Raw genomic sequence first — 10,283 nt, forward strand, 5'->3', positions numbered from 1 at the left:
ATCAAAACAGGGGTCACACACCTGTGTGGCTTGGGACATGCCCGTGTGCGTAAGCCGAGTGGTCACACAGGCTCGTGTCCTCAGCCCATGTAACTCTCTGTTTATGACGACATACACAATTTAAGGTCACACGCCCATGTCCCAGGGCCGTGTCCTTCACACGGCTGAGACACACGGCCGTGTCTCTGCCTGTGTGGCCAAGATTATGGCTATTTACCAAGCCATTTGCCACCCTCATTTGCACACTCACATGCACACTTTCAATGGCACTGAACATGGCACAATTAAACTACCAACACAACCATAATCAAGGCTTAAACATACCAAAACAATTATTTACTGTTCATAACAAAATTGTCCACTTGAATCATAGTCACTAAATTATTTATATCTTGAGCTACAGAATTCTAAACTAACATCCACTTGATTTTTCCGAAACTAGACTCAAATATCTTCCTTCTATAAAATTTCCAGAATTTATGGTTTAGCCAATTAGTACAGTTAATTCTTCAAGTTCATCCCTATTCTGCTGTTTGATAGTTTCGACCTTTCTTCACTAAAAATTAATTATCTATTAGTACAGGATTCAGATGATGTTCCCATTTGTTTATCTTGAAAATAGACTCATTAATAATTTAAACATATAAATTTGAACCCCCAATTATTTTTATACAATTTTTAATGATTTTCCAAATTTAGAACAGGGGAACCCAAAATCATTCTGAAGTTGTCTCACAAAAATTCAAATATCTCATAAAATGAAATTCTTTTGCTTGTACCGTTTCTTCTATGTAAAACTAGACTCAATAAGGTTTAATTTCACATTTTAAACCTCTAATTTGATTTTCACAATTTTTGGTGATTTTTCAAATTTATACTACTGCTGCTGTCTAAAATTGTTTTAATACTAATTTTACTCTTTCATTATTTCTTTGTACTAACTTTCATTTAGGCATACAAAACACCAAAGCATATCCTTAGCTAGCCATTCTAATAGCTAGTCATTATCGAATATTTACATGCCATTCATTGACCAATTTAACCTATACATCAACAATAAAGACTTAAACATATCATTTCCTTACCTTCACATACATGCTCATAACATCATACTTTATCAAGTCCACACATACCCAATCACCTTCAACATAACAACTTCTTACATGTATCATCTAGTCTAATTTCATTAACATACCATTATAAACCACATCACACAATGACATTGACATAGGTATATGAGTAATTAATATACTTGCAACTCATTAGCCAATATAAGCCAATTTGTGGCTACATACCAAATCAAATCCTTAGTCATTACAAGCCAATACATTTGACCATATCAGAATGACACATACACAAAATGACTAAGTTCCTATACATGCCATAGACTCAAGGGTTTGCGTTCATTTACCCAATATGATAGCTTGATAGTGTGATTGTAACATCCCCTACCTATGTCTGACGCCGGGACAGGATACGAGGTATTGTCGGACTTAAACACAAACAATCATGCAAACCAGGCCATAAAATTTTATTCATATTTTAAAACATTCAATCACATGCACATAGTTCCTTATTTGGGTTTACGAAGCCCAAAACATACTTTAGAAAGAGTTCGGGACTAAATTGAGAACTTTGGAAAGCTCTGGAAAAAACTTAGAAATTTTTCTCATGAAACAGGGTCACACGCCCGTGTGGACACAGGGGGACGCCTGTGTGCCATCAACATGCTTGTGTCCTCAGGCCGTGTAACTCTCTGTTTATGACGTCAGCAAATAAATTGAACCACATGGCCAAGCTATACACCCGTGTCACCAGGCCATGTCCCTCACACGGTTGAGACACATGGTCGTGTCTCATCCCGTGTAGTTAACTCTTAGGCTATTTTCCAAGCCTTTTTGTTACCCTTACATGCACACACATATACATGAATCCAATGGCATTCAACATCCTCAATTATGATACAAACATATCATTTACCTATCAACATGCATGTATTACACATTCCCACATTAAGCCAAGACTAATCATACCATAGTTATCTTTGTACCAATTTATTTCAACTTATCATCAAACTTCCATGTTCAAACATTATTATTTATCTCCATATTACACATTTAATTCATGGTCATAAAACATGCATTCAATACACATGACATATTGTCAACCATGCATGACAAACAAACATAATCATATCTTCACATCATAAGCAATAAATCATAACTTGACTAGCTATACTTACAAGCCATAATCAATATGAGCCACATCACATGGCCATATTCAATAGCTCAAAATAGGCCAATACATTTGGCCAAATCATAATAACACATGTCATAGAACTAGGTCCCTATACATGTCACTCACTTGATAATTCTAACATATGTAACAATATTCCAAAGGTATTGGCTTGATAGTGTGATGCTACCTCCAATGATCTCCAACCTTGAGCCGACCTCACAACACTAAAAGAAATAGAAAGGAGGGAGTAAGCTTTACACTTAGTAAGCTCGCATGAAAAATAATAAACAATGTATTAACATGCTATTTTTCAATTTCTCTATAATTATTCAAAGTTTAGTTAAGTTGTTTTCTCGAGTCATAGTCATTAATTTATTTATATCCGAAGCTACGACACTCAAAATTGAGAACTGCTAATTTTTCCAGAAACTAGACTCATATATATTCTTACCGTAAAATTTTTAGAATTTTTGGTTTAGCCAATAAGTACAGTTTATTCTTTAAAGTTACCCCTATTTTGCTATCTGACAGTTCCGACCTCTCTTCACTACGAATTAATTATCTCATAGTACGGGACCTGTATGATGCTCCAGTCTATTTTCCTTGAAAATAGACTCATTAAGGATTTTAAGCATATAATTCATAACCCATGATTATTTTTTTACAATTTCTAGTGATTTTCTCAAGTCGGAATAGGGGATTCCAAATTCATTCTGACTCTGTCTCACAAGAATTCAAATATCTCGTAATATGAAATTCTTTTACTTACACCGTTTCCTTTATATGAAAATAGACTCAATAAGATTTTATTTCATATCTTATTCAACTTCTAATTCGATTTCCACCCATTTTTGGTGATCTTTCAAAGTCACACAACTGCTGCTGTCCAAAACTATTTTATTACTAAATTTCACTCTTTCATGTTTTCTTTGTAGTAACTTTCATTGTAACACTTACTCCATATCAATCTTACCAAAGTTCGATCAAGCACGTTGCTCATAAGTTTACACACTCGAACCTTCACTTATTCATCATATAGTCATACTCAATTACACCTAGTCATTTCCCATTGAAGACATCGGAATAATAACGGATACCCGGTGGCCTGCAGTACCACCCTTGTATTCAAAGCTACCTTCTTCAGAAAGTGGCCTTCACATAGGACCACACTTGTGACCAAAGCTATCTTTTACACATAGTGGCATGCACTTAGTACCACACATGTGATCGAAGCTATCGGGTACGCATAGTAGCCTGGACTTAGTACTACACATGTGACCTAACCATCTGGTATAAGTAGTAGCATGCACTTAGTACTACACACGTGAACTAAAACCATTTTAAACACATAGTAGTCTGCACATATTACTACACATGTGTTCTCACAACGGATAATTTGTATATTTTCTATTCCGAAGGTCCAACCGGGAAATTCCTCACTTTTCAACATTTTATCAATTCATCCATAATCAACTTCAATTCATAATTTACATCAAGTGATCATTCAATATGCGACCACCTCTCATATAATAACAAAATATTATAACATAAGTAAAAACGATATATTATTTACATACAAACTTACCTTATTTTTCACTCTTTCACAAGTTATCCAACTTAATAAAACATCATGTTATATCAAATTCTCAATATATTCAGATATTATATAGCAAACCATCAATGATTGAACCATCCAACATTTCATGTGCTACTAGTCATATATTATTATTCTTACAATTTTTATATACCATTCTTTCATCACTTTTCAATACATTAAATCATGTCATTCATGCAATAATAATATAGAATTTTCAATTCAAACATAGAATTGCAATATTATTGACACACGAACTTACCTCAGCACCAAATTAGCAAAAAGGAACCTAACCGTCGATTTTCTATTTTTCACCCGATCTAGGTCCAATCCTCTTTTTTCTTGATCTGTAATATCACATTTAGTCTAATTATTAGTCACATTATTTGATGTGATCCAAAAACCATATTTTGGAAAAATTACGTTTTTACCCCTAAACTTTGTCAAAATTGCACTTTTTCCCCTAGGCTCATAAAGTGATTTTTATTCAATGTTCTCACTCTATGGGCCTAGCCGAACCATTTTCATAACTATAGAAAACTACAATTCTCATCAAAACACCCTTTTATACCACTTTTACAACTTTTATAAAATGGTCCTTCCGGACGTTTTCATCGAAAATCGCTTAGTAAAAGTCTTTTATTTAATACCCAATACTCATTTTCTACCATTAGACATCAAAATGCATGCATCTCACACATGGTTCAATTTTTAAATATGAACCCTAGCTCAAATTAATGGTAGAAATAGATAGATCTTGTTACGGGGATTGCAAAAACGTAAAAATCATTAAAAACAGAGCTAGATAGGATTTACAATCGAGCTTGGAACCTTAAAAAACCCTAGCCATGGTTTCTCCATGAAAGTTTCAGCCAAGAGGTTGAAGATGGACAAAAATTTGCTTTTAATTTTATTTTTAATTCATTTTAATAACTAAATGACCAAAATTCCCTTAATGAAAAACTTTGGAAACATGCCTAACCATGTCTATTTTTGCCCACCAACTTAACCAATGGTATAATTATCATATAAGGACCTCCAATTTAAAGTTTCATAACAATTGGACACCTCTAGCATGCAGAACTCAACTTTTGCACTTTTTATGATTTAGTCCTTTTGAATAAATTGAGTATCCAAACGTCAAAATTTTCGAATGAAATTTTCACGAAATCATTCCGTGAAATTGTAGGTCATAAAATATAATAAAAATAAAATTTTCCTTATCGGATTTGTGGTCCCGAAACCACTGTTCTGATTAGGCCCAAAATCGGGATGTTACGGTGATAGCATCTCCGGCGATCTCCAACTTGAGCTAGCATACAACCTTATAAGATATGGGAAAGGAAGGGGAGTAAGCTACAAAGATTAGTAAGTTTGTATGCAAAATAATAAGCAACAATAGTCATACATTTGTCATACAACAAACATAACATAACACAACATAAACGTCATTAAATCTTCATAGGCATAACTTACTCAATCACAATGCTTACCTCCTTCAATTTATAAGCATAATTTAATACATCTTAACATTTTCCAAATGATAGTAACCTCTTCAATATAATATACCATAATAATCATTAACAAATCATTTCAAACCTCATAGTAACATGCACATTAATTATGCGTATTCATATTTTCAAGCCTAAAGCTTAACATCTTTCAATGATTTAAACTCTTAACTTCACATACTTTCATAACCATTTTAATAGGCAATTATGCAAATCTTTCATTTTTTTACACATATCCAATGAATCACAAATCAAGTGAACTAAACATCTTATCTTTTAATTTGATATGGCTCAAAAGCCTAACACATGATTCTCAACTGAATTTACCATGAATTTACATATCATCAATATAAATACTTATTCACAAGATTAACTTAAGGTCACTTTCATAGTGATCATGAACTCATAATATCATGAAGCCAATGCTTATAAACTTTACGTACATACCTGTATGAACTCGTAACACAGTCATATCTTTTCATATCTTTGACATAATCTTTGAATTACCCGTTGAACCACTTGGAATACTAAAGGATACCCGGGAAACCTCATACACATAGTAAGATGCCAATTCCATATCCCAGATATGGTCTTATATGGGATCACATATCGATGCCGATAGCCCAGCTATGGTATTACACGATGTCTCATATCGATGCCATGTCCCAAACATGGTCTTACACAAAATCACATATCGATGCCATATCCCAGATATGGTCTTACACGAAATCACACATAACCCTAATGTCATGACATTTGTATCCTATCTATTCCTAAGGTTCAACCGGGACTTCTTTGTTATCTTGGCATTATCAAACTTGCTCATAATATCAATCATATAAATCATATAATATTAAAGCAATTTAAAACATAAATATAGCATTGCATTATTCACATACAAACTTACCTCGATGCCAGTAATGGTGAAAAGGACCTAACTGTCAAATATTTGTTTTTCCCTCGTTCTAGGCCCGAATCTCATTTTTCTTAATCTATAATATCAAATTTAGCTCACTTATTAGTCACATTATTTAATATGACCCAAAAATCATATTATGAAAAAATTACATTTTTGCCCCTAAATTTTAACATATTTACATTTTTGCCCCTAAGCTCGAAAAATGAAATTTATTCAATTTCTTTAATTCCCAAGCCTAGAAAAACCTCTTTTATACTTATAACTGTCCACATTTTTCATTAAAGCACACTTTTATGATTTATTTTAGAACTTTTACAAATTAGTCCTTTTAGGCATTTTCACCGATAATCACTTAGTGAAAGTCGTTTCGCTAACCATAAACATGCATTTTCTACCATTAAACACAAAAATACACACATATTAATCATGGTTCAAAACCCTAGACTTTAACTATATCTCCAATTAGTGGTAGAAATAGATAGATCTTGTTACGAGGATTTCAAAAACATAAAAATCATTAAAAACGGGGCTAGAACGGACTTACAATCGAGCTTGGAAGCTTGAAAAACCTTAGTCATGGTTTCTCCTTGTGAAATTCGATGATGGGGTTAAAGATGGACAAAAATTGGCTTTTAATTTTGTTTTTAATTCATTTTAATTATTAAATGACCAAAATGCCCTTAACTTAAAAATATTCTATTTCACCTATTTCATGTTTATTTTTGTCCAAAAAATTAACCAATGGTCTAATTACCATTTAAGGACCTCCAATTTAAAATTTCATAGCAATTAGACACCTCTAGCTTCTAGAACTCAAGTTTTGCACTTTTTACGATTCAGTCCTTTTGACTAAATTGAGTGTCCAAACGTCGAAATTTTTGAACGAAATTTTCAAGAAATCATTCTGTGAAGCCACATACCATAAAAATATAATAAAAGTAAAATTTTTCCTCATCAGATTTGTGGTCTTGAAACCATTGTTCCAACTAAGCCCAAAATCGGGTTATTACACAACAACTATCAGAATAAATATATTTAGCTTCAGTGGTGGACAATGTGAAGCCCCAAACCCAGCTGGAATAACCCAACCTAAATTTCAAACATCACATTAGCCACCGAGGTGACTCTCCGTTTAAAACTTTATGAACCACACCAACCAACCGTACACACTACACATTTGCAGAATATTTAATATAGGAAATTAGACCTAAGAGCATGCTTTTCTAAATTAATCATTTATTTCACCCAATCAGAAGGTATAGAGCATACCTTAATACTCGACGGTCTCCCTTAGCTTTAAAAATTTGTTAGTTCATTTAAATATCATCATATTAATCAAGTAATAAAATGCATCTAAACAAGCAATCAAGCAAGCAACTATAACGTTAAAAAAAATTCCAAAAATCAAATAGTTTGTAATTTCCGTTTACAACTATTGAAAATTTTATTTAAAATTTCTAAGTCTAATTCTAGTACTAAACCCTTGGTACAACCCACATTGCCTTCACTTCAAAATTTAAAAGCTCAACACACTTACTCTAAAAAATTATCTTGTGATGGATCACCTATTTACCACTCTTCTCATTAACCCACAAACTATTTATCTGCAAGGTAAAGTAAGGAATGTGAGCTTTGTAAAGCTCAGTGAGTACACATGCATACAACACAAATATTCACACCAAACATGTTAGGATCTAAACAAACTTTAACAATTCACATAATTACATACTCAACACAGTGATATGTTGTAAAAGCCCTATTTTAGCTAAATCAGAACAGTGGCTTCAGAACCATAAATACAAGGTTAAAAAATTATTTAAATATTATTTTTGATGTTTACAGCATGGGATTAGATATTTGTGAAAGTTTCTTGAAAGAATTTTAGCATTTGAATGCTTAATTTGAGAAAAGGACTAAATCGCGTAAAATGAAAAGGTTACATTCTACTTATTTAAAGTGTTTAATTGCCATGGATTATTAAATGGGAGGTCATTATGATGTTATTATACCGTTAATAGCTTGAGTGGACCATTATGGGCATGTATTAGTTAATTTTTATGTTTATCATTAAAGGTTAAAATTGAAAATTGAAAATTATGTTAATATTAATTAAAACAAAGCTAAAAATAAGACATATTCTCAACCAAAAATAGAATAAAGAAGAAGCTAATTTCATGTTTAGGGTTCGACCATAGTGAAGCTCAATTGAAGGTCCGTTTCTGTTCCGTTTTTTATGATTCCTATGTTTTTGTGATCGTTGCTTCGTGTTCTAGCTAGCCCATGTCTCAATTTTTGAAAGTGTTAATGATTTTGAAAGTTTCCATTGATGAACGCTTGAGTTCTTGAATGTTTGATGATGGAAAATGAGTATTTTTTGATAGATTATTATGTTTTATAAAGTGATTTTTAGTGAAATTGCATAAAAGGGATTAATTTGTGAAAAGAGGAAAATATGTGGTTAAATGTGTGAAATAAATGAAAATATGGGCTGATATGAAGCTATATGAAATTCATCTAGCTGAAATTAGAAAGAAATTGTGTAATTTATGAAATAAGGACTAAATTGTAAAAAATGTGAAATTATAGGGGTTAATGTGTAAAATGCCCCAAACTGTGTGTTTGGATGAAATTGAAAGAATTGAGGAATAAAAGATTTAATTTTGAATTTATATAGATCCTGAAAGAAAGAAATCGAACTTAGATCAAGGCAAGAACAAAGTACTCGATTAATCGGCTTGTTTCGTTGTTTCTACGACCGAGGTAAGTTCGTAGGTGTTAATTTCATTATAAATGAATGTTATATGCGTTGATATTGCATAGGATGTGTTTATGAGATTGCAGATAATGTTTGAATTATGAATACGACTATACAGAAGTGATCAATGATGAAATCGACAAGCAAAATTTCCCGGTTAAACTTTAAGTACAATGATGATGATAATGTAGTGTCATTAAGTTAATGCATTGGCTTCGGGCCATGATATCGGCACTTCGAGTGCAAATAATACCTTGATTTCGCTACGAGCCATGATATAGGTATTTTGAGAGGAGTTTCCTTGATTTGGCTATGGGCCATGGTATAGGTACTCCAAGATAAGTTACCTTGATTTGACTACGGGCCATGGTGTAGGTACATATCGATTATGATTCGTGAGTATCCAATTTCTATCCCTAATGGTTCAATGGACAAATGAATGTCGTGGTTGACAAAGAGGTTAGTATGAGGTGATACTGGTATGTACGGAACTTATTCAAGTACTACATTGAGAAAGTTTAAGGAAATGATATTTAATCATGTTTGAGACATGAATAAGGTTTGTATTAATGTAATGTTGATTTGGTAATGTGCAAATGGTTGAATTATATTATTTGACGAATTGAATTGCTTAACTACGAACTTACTAAGCTAAGAAGCTTACTATGTGTTATTTGTCTATGTTTTATAGATAATCAAAGCTAGCTCAGACTCGAGGATTTTTGGGAAATGTCGTCACACTATCGATCATTTGTTGGTACTTTTGAAGCTTGTATATATGGTATATGGCATGTATAGGTTAGAGTCATTTTGGTATGTTTTGAGCTATAATGTTAGCCATGTGATTTGGCTTGTTAATGATGTATTGTTGGTATGTTTTTAGCTATTTAAGTTGGCTTAAGTTATGTGATTGATAAGTGATTATGTGATGCATATAATACCTTATATGTTGGCTTGTTTTGGTATGTTTGCCATAGTTGTGGATATAGTTAAAAGGACGTTGATTTGGTTTGTTATCAATGTTTGAAGAATGGTAAATTTTGATGGATTTTGTAAATTTGTATATGGAATTTAGTAGTTGAATTGGTTGATTATATATATAGCTTGATATGTGATTGATTTGGCATGTTTTTGGTTGCCTCAAAAATGTATTAAAATGGTGCTATTTTGGTTGATTTGTATGCTTGTGGAAAGGGTGGCAAATTGACTTTACAAATGGCCTATTTTTGTCCACACGGGTAGAGGCACGAGCGTGTGTCTCAATCG

This window comes from Gossypium hirsutum, chromosome A03 (assembly GCF_007990345.1).
Source record: "Gossypium hirsutum isolate 1008001.06 chromosome A03, Gossypium_hirsutum_v2.1, whole genome shotgun sequence".
Lineage (NCBI taxonomy): Eukaryota > Viridiplantae > Streptophyta > Magnoliopsida > Malvales > Malvaceae > Gossypium > Gossypium hirsutum.